The sequence below is a fragment of the Tyto alba genome, unplaced genomic scaffold, assembly GCF_018691265.1.
Source record: "Tyto alba isolate M040663 unplaced genomic scaffold, T.alba_DEE_v4.0 Super-Scaffold_1, whole genome shotgun sequence".
NCBI classification, from domain to species: Eukaryota; Metazoa; Chordata; class Aves; order Strigiformes; family Tytonidae; genus Tyto; species Tyto alba.
The window spans coordinates 1,783,257-1,794,691 of NW_024881261.1; positions in this window are offsets into that span (position 1 = coordinate 1,783,257).

The following is an 11,435-nucleotide window of genomic DNA, read 5'->3' on the forward strand; positions in this document are numbered from 1 at the left end:
CCTTCCCTTGTGAGCGGGAACATGAGCCCCCCCCTTGCAGAAGCCAGGACTAAGAGACAAACACCATTGCTTATGCAAATAAGTGATTTTGTGCGAGGTTAATTAGTAGAGGGATGCTTTCGGAGATCTTGTGAGGACAGGGGTTCACTTATGAAATACATATCGGTAACCCACAGCCACGCAAGAGCCGGCTGGGTCAGACCTCAGCAGGTATTGCAGAATTAACACAAACTTGGGTTTCTCGGGGAGATCAGCAGGGATGGGGACAGGACAGCCCAGGGCTGAGCCCCTCATCGGTCCTGTCCACCAGCACCAGGCTTAAACACGCAGGAAAGAGCTCCCCGTAGCAGGACACCCCAATTAAGAGATGAAGGAGTTACCCACCTGCCTTCTGAGAACCATCACCCCATCAGGCTCCTGAAGCCCTTCCATAACATACCATTAAACTTGTGATGTCTAATCCAGCAAAATAAGGAAGCTGGTTATTTGGTCATTAGGAGAGTTTGTTTTGACTGGAAATAATGCCAATGTTTGCAACATTAAAAAACAAACAAACAAACAAACAAACAAAAAAAAAATCACTGATCTATTGCTGCTGTGCAGAGCAGCTCCCGTGAGAAAGTCCCACGTGTTTGCCTCAAACTTTTCTGGAAGACACATCCCAGCCAATGACACGGGAAGGATAAACATATTTCTTTTAACATGAGCTGAAGCTGCTAATGGAAACTAAATACACTGATTTGCCTTGTCCTGGGCAGCAGCTCGTTGGACATGGTGATACTCCTGCTACATTCACAAAACACACTCCCTCCCTAAGCCAACCCCCGACCCTGTTTTCCCTTGTAAAAATTATGTAATTGCATGCTATTTCAGAAAATTGGATAAAAGTTGACTCTAGTATGATTAATTGTCCCCACGGCTTCTTGTAAAATTTTCGAAGTTCCAGCTGGTCACACAGGGTTTAGTTTACAAAAGTGCTGCACATTATTAGATTTTCTGATAAAGTGCGCTCTTTTGTGATTCAGAAAACCGCCTCCCCTCCAGACAACTGGCATCCTCTTTGTTATTCACCCCAGAGATACGCCAGCCAAAATGGAGTGCACTCAGATGAAGAAAAGGTATTCCCAATCAGACATGCAGATTAGGCATTACTTATGCAGGGTAAACAAAACATTACCAAATAAAGCTCTTCCCGCGACACGTGTGGGCTGAAAGTGCACATCGACTCTTGGGTGGGGGCTCACTGCCCTCGCCACTGCCCGGAGCCTGAGAGCTCAACACTGCAGCCACCCACCCCGTGCAGTCCCAGGGAAGGTCCTGGCTCGGAACCCTGCTCATTTTGTCACATTTAACTAGTGTGAAATGCTAATTGAGGAAGGCAGGACGGGGAGGACGCAACACTACCCACATCCCTACTACCCCTACTGCCCTTCCTCATACCCAGACCTTCATGCCACCGCCTTCCCTCTCCTCTCCAGCACCCAACACTGGGGAGGGCTGAGAAGAAACCTAGAGACACTCTCCAAGAAAAAAAAACACAGCCCGAGGCCTTTCCTACCTGTGCCACATCACTGTAGCACCATGAAAAAGAAAGTGCCACAGCGGCTAATGCAACATCCAAGAGAAGAAGCAGTAATGAGAAAGACTGGACCAAGGGGAACACCGCTGGGCTGTTTTCATCTCTGTTCTGCTAAATATAAGGGCCAGACTGAAAAAAGCCTTGAAATTCAGGGGGCAAAACAGAAGGTAACTTTTCTGATAACGTCAAGGAAGCAAGCAAACACTCAAAAGTGTGTTTTGGGAACTGAAACTGGTTCTGCTGGTCTACCAATATCGCAGTTCCGATGTCTCCATCACCACCACGTGTCTATGTCCCTTAACACTAACCTGGGACCCAAATGAAATCCAAGCCCAGAAATGAAGCCCCAACGCGAGTACCTAGGGTTTGATGAAGGAATGACTGTCTGTGCAGACAGGGATGACCCAACTGACAGAGTCCCCTCACGCCAGAAACACACTCGGGAAGGTCCCACACCAACATGTGGGCAGGAGCGAAGCTCAGCCAGTGGGAAGGGCAATTCCTACGTGGGTAGATGGGCAGAAGAGCCACGGATGGAGGGGGATGACAGATGCCAATGGAGTCCCAGGAAATCCTGCATATGCCAACCTACCAAGCTGTGAAGCTAAAACCAGTTATTCCACAACATCACACAAAAATGGTAGTAAATGTTAAGTTACACACAAAGAAGGGGGCGTCACAGTCCTAACTTTGTAATACAACCATAGCTTCTGGACCAATTACCACCTACCAAAAAAATGATTGCAATTCTGTGAAGAATTCAGTTCAGTGGCAAATAGAATAACAATGATGACAAGGAAAGAAATGGAAATGAAACAGGAAACGTTGAAGTTGTGTAAACCCAGGGCGCGCCTGCCCATTGAGCACCACCCGCAACTCCAGCTCCCTCTAGTCTCAAAGTCAATATTAAAAAAATAAAAAGTACAAAAAAAACGGTAAAACCAAAGCGCTTTCATGGGTAGAGGAATTCACTAAGTTCAGGGGCTGTTTCTTCGTGATGGAGACTATGACAAGCATGAACAAGACCATGGGAGAGTAACCCATGTGGGGCTAGCATCCTCAAACTTCCCAGTTTATCACTGTGAACACCTCGGGTCTCATCCAAGTACCGGGATCCCTACCCACAGCAACAGAAGAGTTTGAGGGTGAAAACTGCCCGTCAGCGCCACTTTTTCCATCCACCAAGAAGAACCCTGTCAAAGGCACAAGTGTTTACTGGTGCCTAAACTTACAGAACCACAGTTGTTCCTGGGGATGTTAATAAATAATCCAAGTCTCCTCATCTCCTGCTGCCCGTTTTCCCCTCACTTTGTATTATGCAAAGCAGAAAAATATTATCATACTTATAGCATCCTTCTTGAAAGGCATGCATTTCAAATATCGTAAAGAAGTATTGTCATAATGAGGTTAATGACAATAGGGTTTCCAATATCAAAGAGCCAACATGCAGCTGCTTTATAGTATGGAGTGATATAGCACAGAGCTCCATAATGAGAGTAGAGAGTTTTTGGGTTACGCATTTTAATGAGTTTGTAATAAGCAAACTACTACGGAGGCTGTAATTTGCATTTCACAGCACTATTTAGATAGAATACTTTGTTAATACTCACTACATCGAAGCAGGAAAATTAGCCCAACTTCATAAGGATTTAGAGCCTGAACATGCACAGGCCGTCGTGCAGATTATATGCTTTTAGAGCCAAAAGACAAGTATTTGGCAATACACATGGGGAGAGAAAACAGGGGAGAGCAATGCAATACCTGTGCCTTTTTTGACCTAGAGAATAAGTAGAAGTAACTACCGTGTGCTTCGTGCTGCATACGCTTCATTTGATGTCTCAGTTTGCACCTTGCAGCAGTGAAGCACATCAGTGCTTCTTTTGAAAGAAAAATCTTCAATATTGGGCACGGACTAATTCTGCAATAGCTGTGGAAAGGTTTGGTTTCTGCCCCAAACCTGGCAGCCACCGCTCAACTCCGCCGCCTCAGACACTTGACTCAATCCCCACCTCTTGCAGAATGAATCCAGCCTAGAAGTTAAAAAAAAAAAAAAAAAAAAAAGACAAAAAACAAAACCACACCAAACATCTGAGGTACGTGGCGTGCATGTAGCACCACGCGCCCCGTGGAGCACCGCGCTGCTCTCATTACAGCTCATTCGATAAGGAGAGGTACCTTAAGAACAATGCATTCATCTATTAATGTTCCTTATGGGAGACATAATCAGCTTCATTAGAAGTCATTATTATGGTAAAACATTGAAAAAAAAAAAAAAAAAAAACCAAAACCAAAACATCACGCACAAGGAGGCAGCGCGATCAATTAAAAACCTAGAATATGTGACTAATATTGACAGATGTTAACGGGAGTCGCCGTGGGAGGTCAGGCACCCCGGTGGGGTGGCAGCTCCCATGGGCACAGCCCCCCCCCCAAAACTGGCTGGACCCAACAAGGGGGGCACTTGCGTTCCTTAGAAGCACGCAACACAAAACACGGGCGCGACCCCATGCACGCCCAGGGGTGCCCCACAGCTGCAGGAGATGCCCACAGCCCCCCCCCCACCCCAGCTCCAGTCCCTGCAGAGAGTTTGCACAGCAAACTCTGCAGAAAATTTCACCCGCAGCCAAAAGACTTTAACATTTGGAGTCGAAAACTACTAAAAACTTCCTGAACTGACAAACAAACAAAAAAACAAAACAAAACAAAACAAACCACCCAACAAAATATTGATTTTTTTTTTCCCCCTTTGTCTTACTCTGAAACCAAAGCAACTAACAGAGTGCCCTTCACCATCCCACCAGCCCCCATTTGTTATGAAATGGCACAGAAGGGGAAAATTGGGGTAGACCCATCTTTTCCAGGTGACAAAACCTCTGCCAGGAAAGCCTGTGCCAGCTCTGCTACCTGCCAGCAGATATAACCAAGAGAGCAAGAGCAGCAATGGGGGAAGCCCCCTTAGAAGACCCCTACAAAACCCCAGCACAGCTCACGTTGATGCCGACAGCCCCTCTCAGGGCACAGGACACTTTTGGGTCAGTGCCACGATGATTTGGAGCAGTTTGCAGGCGGTGCTCCATGTCAAACGCGAGGCCAAGCTCTGGCGGCACCATCGCCTTTCCCAAGGCTGAGCATCCTTGCCCATAAGGCCCAGGAAATTATAGCTTGTGCTTGGTGAGATGTTATTTTTAAGCCTTAACAAACAAGGGCTTGATCTTCTTAAACAGTTTGGATCTGCTCTGCCATACACATTCACAGCTCAACAGCTGACTCGGTTTTGGGTACGTCTGTGGTGCAATAAAACAAGAATTGGGCTCAGGCAGGAATTCAGCTTGGGGTAACCACTAAAAGCTTTTTCCATTGCACATAGGAGTGTAAAAGTTGAGAGCTGCTGTTCAACGGGACTAATATTGGTCGCTGCGAAGTCAATACCATTGATTTGGGTCAGAGCAGGAGTCCACTCTGTTGGAAACAGCGGTTCCAGTGAAAGCCGGGTAACGGGGAACGCTCCAGGTCGAAGGACTTCCCGCGAGGAACCAGCAGTGCCAGTACCATGGGGACCAGGGAGGAGGTACCAAAGCACTGCTTTTTCTTAAGTATAATCTATCTTTGACTTCCCAGGGATTTTCTCCACAAGCTAATATCCAGAAAAAAAAAAGGCACCGGAACCACAGAGACCTCCTCAGGGCCCAGAAGCTTAACAAACACCTACAGCTGGAAGAAAGGGCTCTTAAAATGCATTTTCTTGCAGTGGATATTACTTGATAATTTCTTACCTAAGTGGAAAGGAAAAATATGTACAGTAATAGGTAGTCTTCAGCCGGAGAGTGAAAAGGAAGCGGGGTCCAACGAGAGGCTCCACAGGCAAGGGGCAGCTGCAGGATCGGCCCCTTCCCTCCCACTGCGGCGACACCCAGCTCCGCGTCCTACCCTGCGAATCTTAATTTCTGCACAACGACCCTGGACCCACCCCCAACACCCACCAGTGCCCAAGGCAAGCCCAGCACGCCACGAAGGGGTCCCACTCAGCCCCGGGGCCGGCGGTGGCTGCTGCTGCTGTCACCCCGAGCAGCTCCCAGCCTCCGGTTGCCATTAAGCCTTCGCAGAGCCGTTAGCGACGCGATCAAATCAAGAGATACGGTCATTTACAGCGGTGAGCTCTAATCTCTTTTAAATAAAGAATTATTGCTTCCTCCTTCAGCAAGGACTTCAGCGCCCTGGGCCGGCTCTTCCTTGAAGCACCACAATATCTCACTCGGGACTGAGCAGAAACGTGTCAAAACAGAGGGTATGTTCAAGAAAACGCTCGAGGAGGGGTTGGTTCACCTGGGCACGTTGTGCAGATGCTCACAGCAGAGCGCAGCGCGGTTTCCTCTGCCTTAAAACTCTTTTTCTCTATAAAGCACATCACAACCCGGTGGGATCTCTGCTCTTGCAAAACACCCACTGAGGTCGGCAAGTCCTAGCACGGCCGCACCTGTAACAGCGCGGGGAAGGCTGGCATCCCCAACCACTGGAAAAAATAGTAATAAGAGCCAGAAAAAGGGGAATACCAGCCACACTATGCGCCGAGCAGCTCCTGGCAGCGAGCAAGCTGGAGAGGTAACCTTTACAGCTTTGTCTCCGACCTGCTGCGTGGGGGTATTATCTGTCACTGCTGCATTTTGTCCGGGGGCCAGCCGTGAAGGCGAGGCACATCTGAGCGAGCGCTCGCTAAGCCCGCTGTCTGCACAGCTTTAAAAATAGTCCAAGAGAACAACTGCTCCCTGCACCGCCGGGGCCGGGGAGAGGAGGAGGAGGAGGAGGAGAGCTGTGAGAGAGCAAGGCTTGTCAGCTGGAAGGAGCCTGGCACCGCCTGTGTGCTGGACACCCGACCTCGGCTGTACGGCGTTTTGGAAAGGGCAGAAATTGGGCTGGTGCAGCCCTCGGTGGTGGAAGCAAACCCTGCCTGGCTCAGCCTCTGACCCCGGGGCAGCATTTCGAGCCCTGGAGCCAGTAGCAAAATTACAGAGGTTTAAAACATTTCTCTGCAGAGTTTAAGAGAGGAGGCCCCACGAAGCACCTTACAAAAAAATAACCAGTAGATGGCAGGCCTGCAAAGCCTGATAAGATCACGCAAGTTCATTTTACTTCGGTAAGAAGAGACAGAATGATATTTTAAAGACAAATGTTTTTATACTTTAACTACCCTAACAGGATCTATTAGTACATCTGTAGAGATATTTTAAAGAGTTATAGCTACAGGATTACAATTAGCGCACCCAACAACCCAGATCAGGAAGATCCTTTCAAGTCAAAGCTGTTTTACAAAACCAAATAAAGTAGAGCATCTAATAAAGTGCAGATAATTTCTCCACAGCAATAGCCAGCTCATTTTAGGCATCAGCCAAGTCAATTTAGGACTATTGCCATCAACATGTTAGATAGTAAAGACACGCCAGCAGCACTGGCACGTACCAGTGCCTGCTCCTAGCCCCCCACAGAAAATAAATATCCTGTTCCTTCCTTTCATTATTTTTTTCAGGATGATCAAAATCCTGCATCTCACCCAAATCAGTCACACACCATCTCCAGTGATGTGCCACGCACTCCGGATCCCACCGTAACGCTCGCAGTACAAAATGCCCTTTTTAAACATATTGGGAATTTAGGAATATCAGCTAATATGAGAAATAATCAGAGCTACTCACACTCAGTGGAGCAAACCCTGTGCCGGGCGATGCTCCTGTGTGTAAGGGGGGGAGCAGGCAGGGAGGGACCCATCCCACATCGACCTGAGGACACTTCTCCGGCTTTGCTCCGTGACTTTTACAATCGCCCAACTTCAAGAGCTTTATGGAATTCTCACTTTGAATTTAGCAGCATTTATAATGCTACTTTTAAGTCAATACAGTTGACTTTTTTTCTATCAACTCGCCTCATCTTAGCGTGGCGATTTATTTTACTTTATTGCTGCTGACTCCTGAGTCAGAGCAGCTCCTTGCCTCTGTTCCCCAGCGCACCCAAAGGATCTGCAGGAGGATTTTGCTCAGGCGAGCTGGGCCGGGGCTGGAAGGCTGCGACACCAGCAGCATCCCAGGCTGCTGTCGGTCAAAGGGGTTCGGGGGTATCTGCACTCCCGAGCCCTGCCAGAAAAGACCCATAATGGGTAGTTTGGTTTTCTTACAATGCCCAGAAAAGATATTTCTTGACTTTGGCCTCATCACCGTGAAATTATAGCCCTAAGATTACATCCCTGAGGCATTCCAGCTGTAACGAGCAGATACCGATCCGCATTTGCGGACAGGACTAGAACCAAACCGTTAAGAGCACTGTCATTAGGTGGTCAGCTCCAAAGTGTTTGAGATACCCTCCCCATAGCATGGCTCCAGGCAGGGGCTCCTACAAACAAGCCTTGTTTAAAAAAAAAAACAAAAAAACAAAAACTCTTTCTCCCCTTCCCCTTTTGTTGCACTGAAGGAAAAGACATAGCAGCAATTTGCTCTCCAATTTCCCTGCCCCAGTTGACTTTTTTTTTGTGTGCGTTTATCCACATTTAACCTCTGGATTTGGGACCTCTAAGTTTCTGCAGTGGGTAAGAGCAATGGCTGGGGGTGGGGGGGGGTTACCCCGCTTGGGTTGGGCTGGCTGGGGACAGCGGGTCTGCTCCACATTGTGCGGCACCAACCACCCAAAAAATCCTCACGTGGCTTTCTAGCACCCCCCTCGCACCTTCACAGCATCCTCAAAGTAGGAAATTCGAGCAAATTAACTGAAATGCTGTGCATTATTGTATGCACAGGGGCTACTTACCTCAGAGTGGGCAAGGTAAGCTGACAAAGCGGTCTCCCTGCCTGATATTAATGCTAGACAAGGAAATTCTCATGCCCCTGATACCCTCAGGCACCCACCTCAACTGCTGCATGAACCTGCAGGTGCTCTGCACCCACTGCTCCCAAAAAGAGGGTCTCCCCCACCTCTAAGCACCCAAAGGCTCAAGCTGCCCCCCCCCCATAAGGGTTGAGCTCCCCCCAGTTTCACAAGAGGGCTTCACCCCCCAGCTGACACATCAAAGCCATCCTCCCAAACTACCTCCTCGCCCCCCAGATAAAGCCAAAAACCGGAGTCCCTGCAGACATACAGTATCCCAAAGCTTCGAGATTACTGTGCTCTCAAAATACCTGCAGCTGATGCTCCAACGCTTCTTCAGCTACCCCAAGGAACGCAGCAGTCCCTCGTTCATCCCAGAGGAAGGAGCAAACTCTTCTCACCCCCAAAAGCTTCTCTGCCTGTACGTGTCCTCCCGCGTGTAAGGGAATAAACAACCACCACCAGGAACAACCCCTGCGCAGGGCCCTGGGCGTGGGGGAGCCACCAAATCAACCCTCACTGGATTATTGCACCCACCTGAGCAAAGCCTTCTCTCCCGACGAAGTGATGGGCAGCACCTGGCACAGCCCATGCCGGGCTGCCTCTGCCCGGCCTCACTGGGAAGTGAAGGAAATCAAACCAAACCCTGCTCATTTCTTACCCAATCCATCCCCTCCGCACCGGAGCGTATGGATTTTGGGGGTGCTCCGTGAGTGCGGCACGGGGGGGGGGGGGGGCACATCTCCCCTTCCTCCGTGTGATGCCCCCGCCGCAGCCAGGCAGCTCCTCCGCGACCGGCCACACACCCCTGGGGGGTTCCCTGAATCTACAGCCCAAAACCCTCTCTGGTCGCAAAGGAGGAATTACTTGCCCGGCTCGCTGCTAAAAAATCCTCAATAAAGGACCCGCTCTGCAGACACAAAATGCCCACGGAGCACAGCTGGAGTGACCCTGGAGCTGCTGGGGCTCGTGGTGCCCACCCAGCCGGCTCCTCCAAAACGCACCCAGCAACCCCCCACGCAACCCACCGTCGCCGGCACCTTCGCTTGGAGCTGGGAAATCCCGGAGAGAAACGGCGGATGCGCAACGCTGGGTGGAACCGCTGGAGCCACCGCCTCGTGTCACCCGCGACCCCCCCGTAACGGATGTCTCCTCTCAAAGATTCTCTGAAATGTGCTGCTGGGGGCCATAAACCCAGCCCCGTGCCCTCTGCAGCAAACTCTTGCAGGAAAGAAGGGACCCGGGAGCTGCGTTGGGGGGTTGAGCAGAGCATCCCCCGGGGCTGGGGATGAGCTGGGTGAAGTCCAGTTGGGCTGCTGGCTCCTGGGACTGGGGACAGGGGACATCAGGGGTCCCAGGGCCCAGCCTCACGCGCAGGGCACTGAAGGGGCGCGGGCGGAGTCGTCTTAAACCGATAAATATTGCCACTCGTAGTGCTTTACATTTTCAGATTGAATCATTCTGCCTCGCCAGTTGGGATGTTGGCCATCCAAGCTCAGCCCGGCGCCGCTGGAATTCGCAGGAAGCAACGAGTGGGATGCTTAACATGCAGGGGGGGGGCAGGGGTCAAACACACCCCCCCCCCCCCCCAAATTTGGCCCGTCCATCCGCCGGTGCGAGCGTCGGTCACAACCGCTTCATCACCCCAGAGCTTCGGCTGCTCCCGGACGTCTCCCCGGGCTGCTCAGGTGTTTGGCAGCTCGTACAGAAAAATCAGGAGAAAATCACATCGGTAGAAGTAACTAATCACTGGAAAACGCTCCCCAAGAGTTGTTGTGCATTCTCTATTACCCACCTTTTTTTTTTTTTTTTTTCTTTCCTTTCTTAAATCCACATCATATGTCGCGTCCGTATTCAAAGAGGACTTCGCTGAAGCCCTGCGGGCTGTTTTATTCCAGGGATCAGGTCTGATGGGCTCAACGATTCATAGAGGATTGCTGAAGCAGTCACGAGGCCTCTGGAAATCGCAGCTCCCAGGATTTAAGCGTTAAAAGGAAGTGTGCTGTTATGTGTAACAAGTGATTATATGGCACTTAAACAGGAAATCAGATGCTTCTTATACTGCAGTATGTTAGGAAAAGAAACACAGTAATGGGCGAGGTGAGAGGTGGTTAATACTATAATGTTTCCCTGTACGCTACTGGTGGAACCATTCTGGAATATTGCATACAATTCGTAGCATATACATACACGAAAATGTCTCTGAAATATATAACGCTTGCTGAAATGTTGCATGAGGGAGTAAAAGATCACTGTCTGCTACTGTCTGAAAGATGATAAATACCAAGCAAGAAGGCGGCTTTTTTCAGATGATCAAACTTGACATAATTGTGAGTAGCAGGATTAGCACGAGATTCAGTGCTTCGCTCAGATTTACAGATGCTACAACCGCCTGATTACAAAAGGCTCTCAGCTTTCAATTGAAATAAATATATAATTACTAGGCCTTCCTGAATATTTAGGCTAGTTTGAAAATACAAGCTTTAAAGGAGAAATACCACAGGACAGATAAAGAACATCTTGCAAGTCATATTTTTTATCCCTTTATTTTGAGTATCCGAGCTTGTCAAAGAAAGTTTCGAGGTGCTAAAAAACCCAATTAACCTGAGAAATGTGTGCTGTGGGTCTCGGGGGACACTGTCAAAGCCCCACTGCCTGGATCACCTCAACCACTGGGCTGCCGAGGCAACCTGGCACTGCCAAAGGCTCTTCAAAGTAATAAAATCAGATTTATTGTTCCCCCCCATTTCTATTATTCTTTTGCTAATTTGACTTTTTCCAGTTAAATAAAATTACAAAACACTCCAGAGCCAAGTGTGAGCTGGCGGTACCTTTCTCAGGACGGGATGCTGGTGCTGATGCTGATGCTGGTGCTCGTGCTGGTGCTGGTGCTGATACTGGTGCTGGTGCTGATGCTGGTGCTGATGCTGTTCTGGTTCTGGTGCTGATGCTGGTGCTGGTGCTGGTGCTGATACTGGTGCTGGTGCTGATGCTGATACTGATGCTGTTC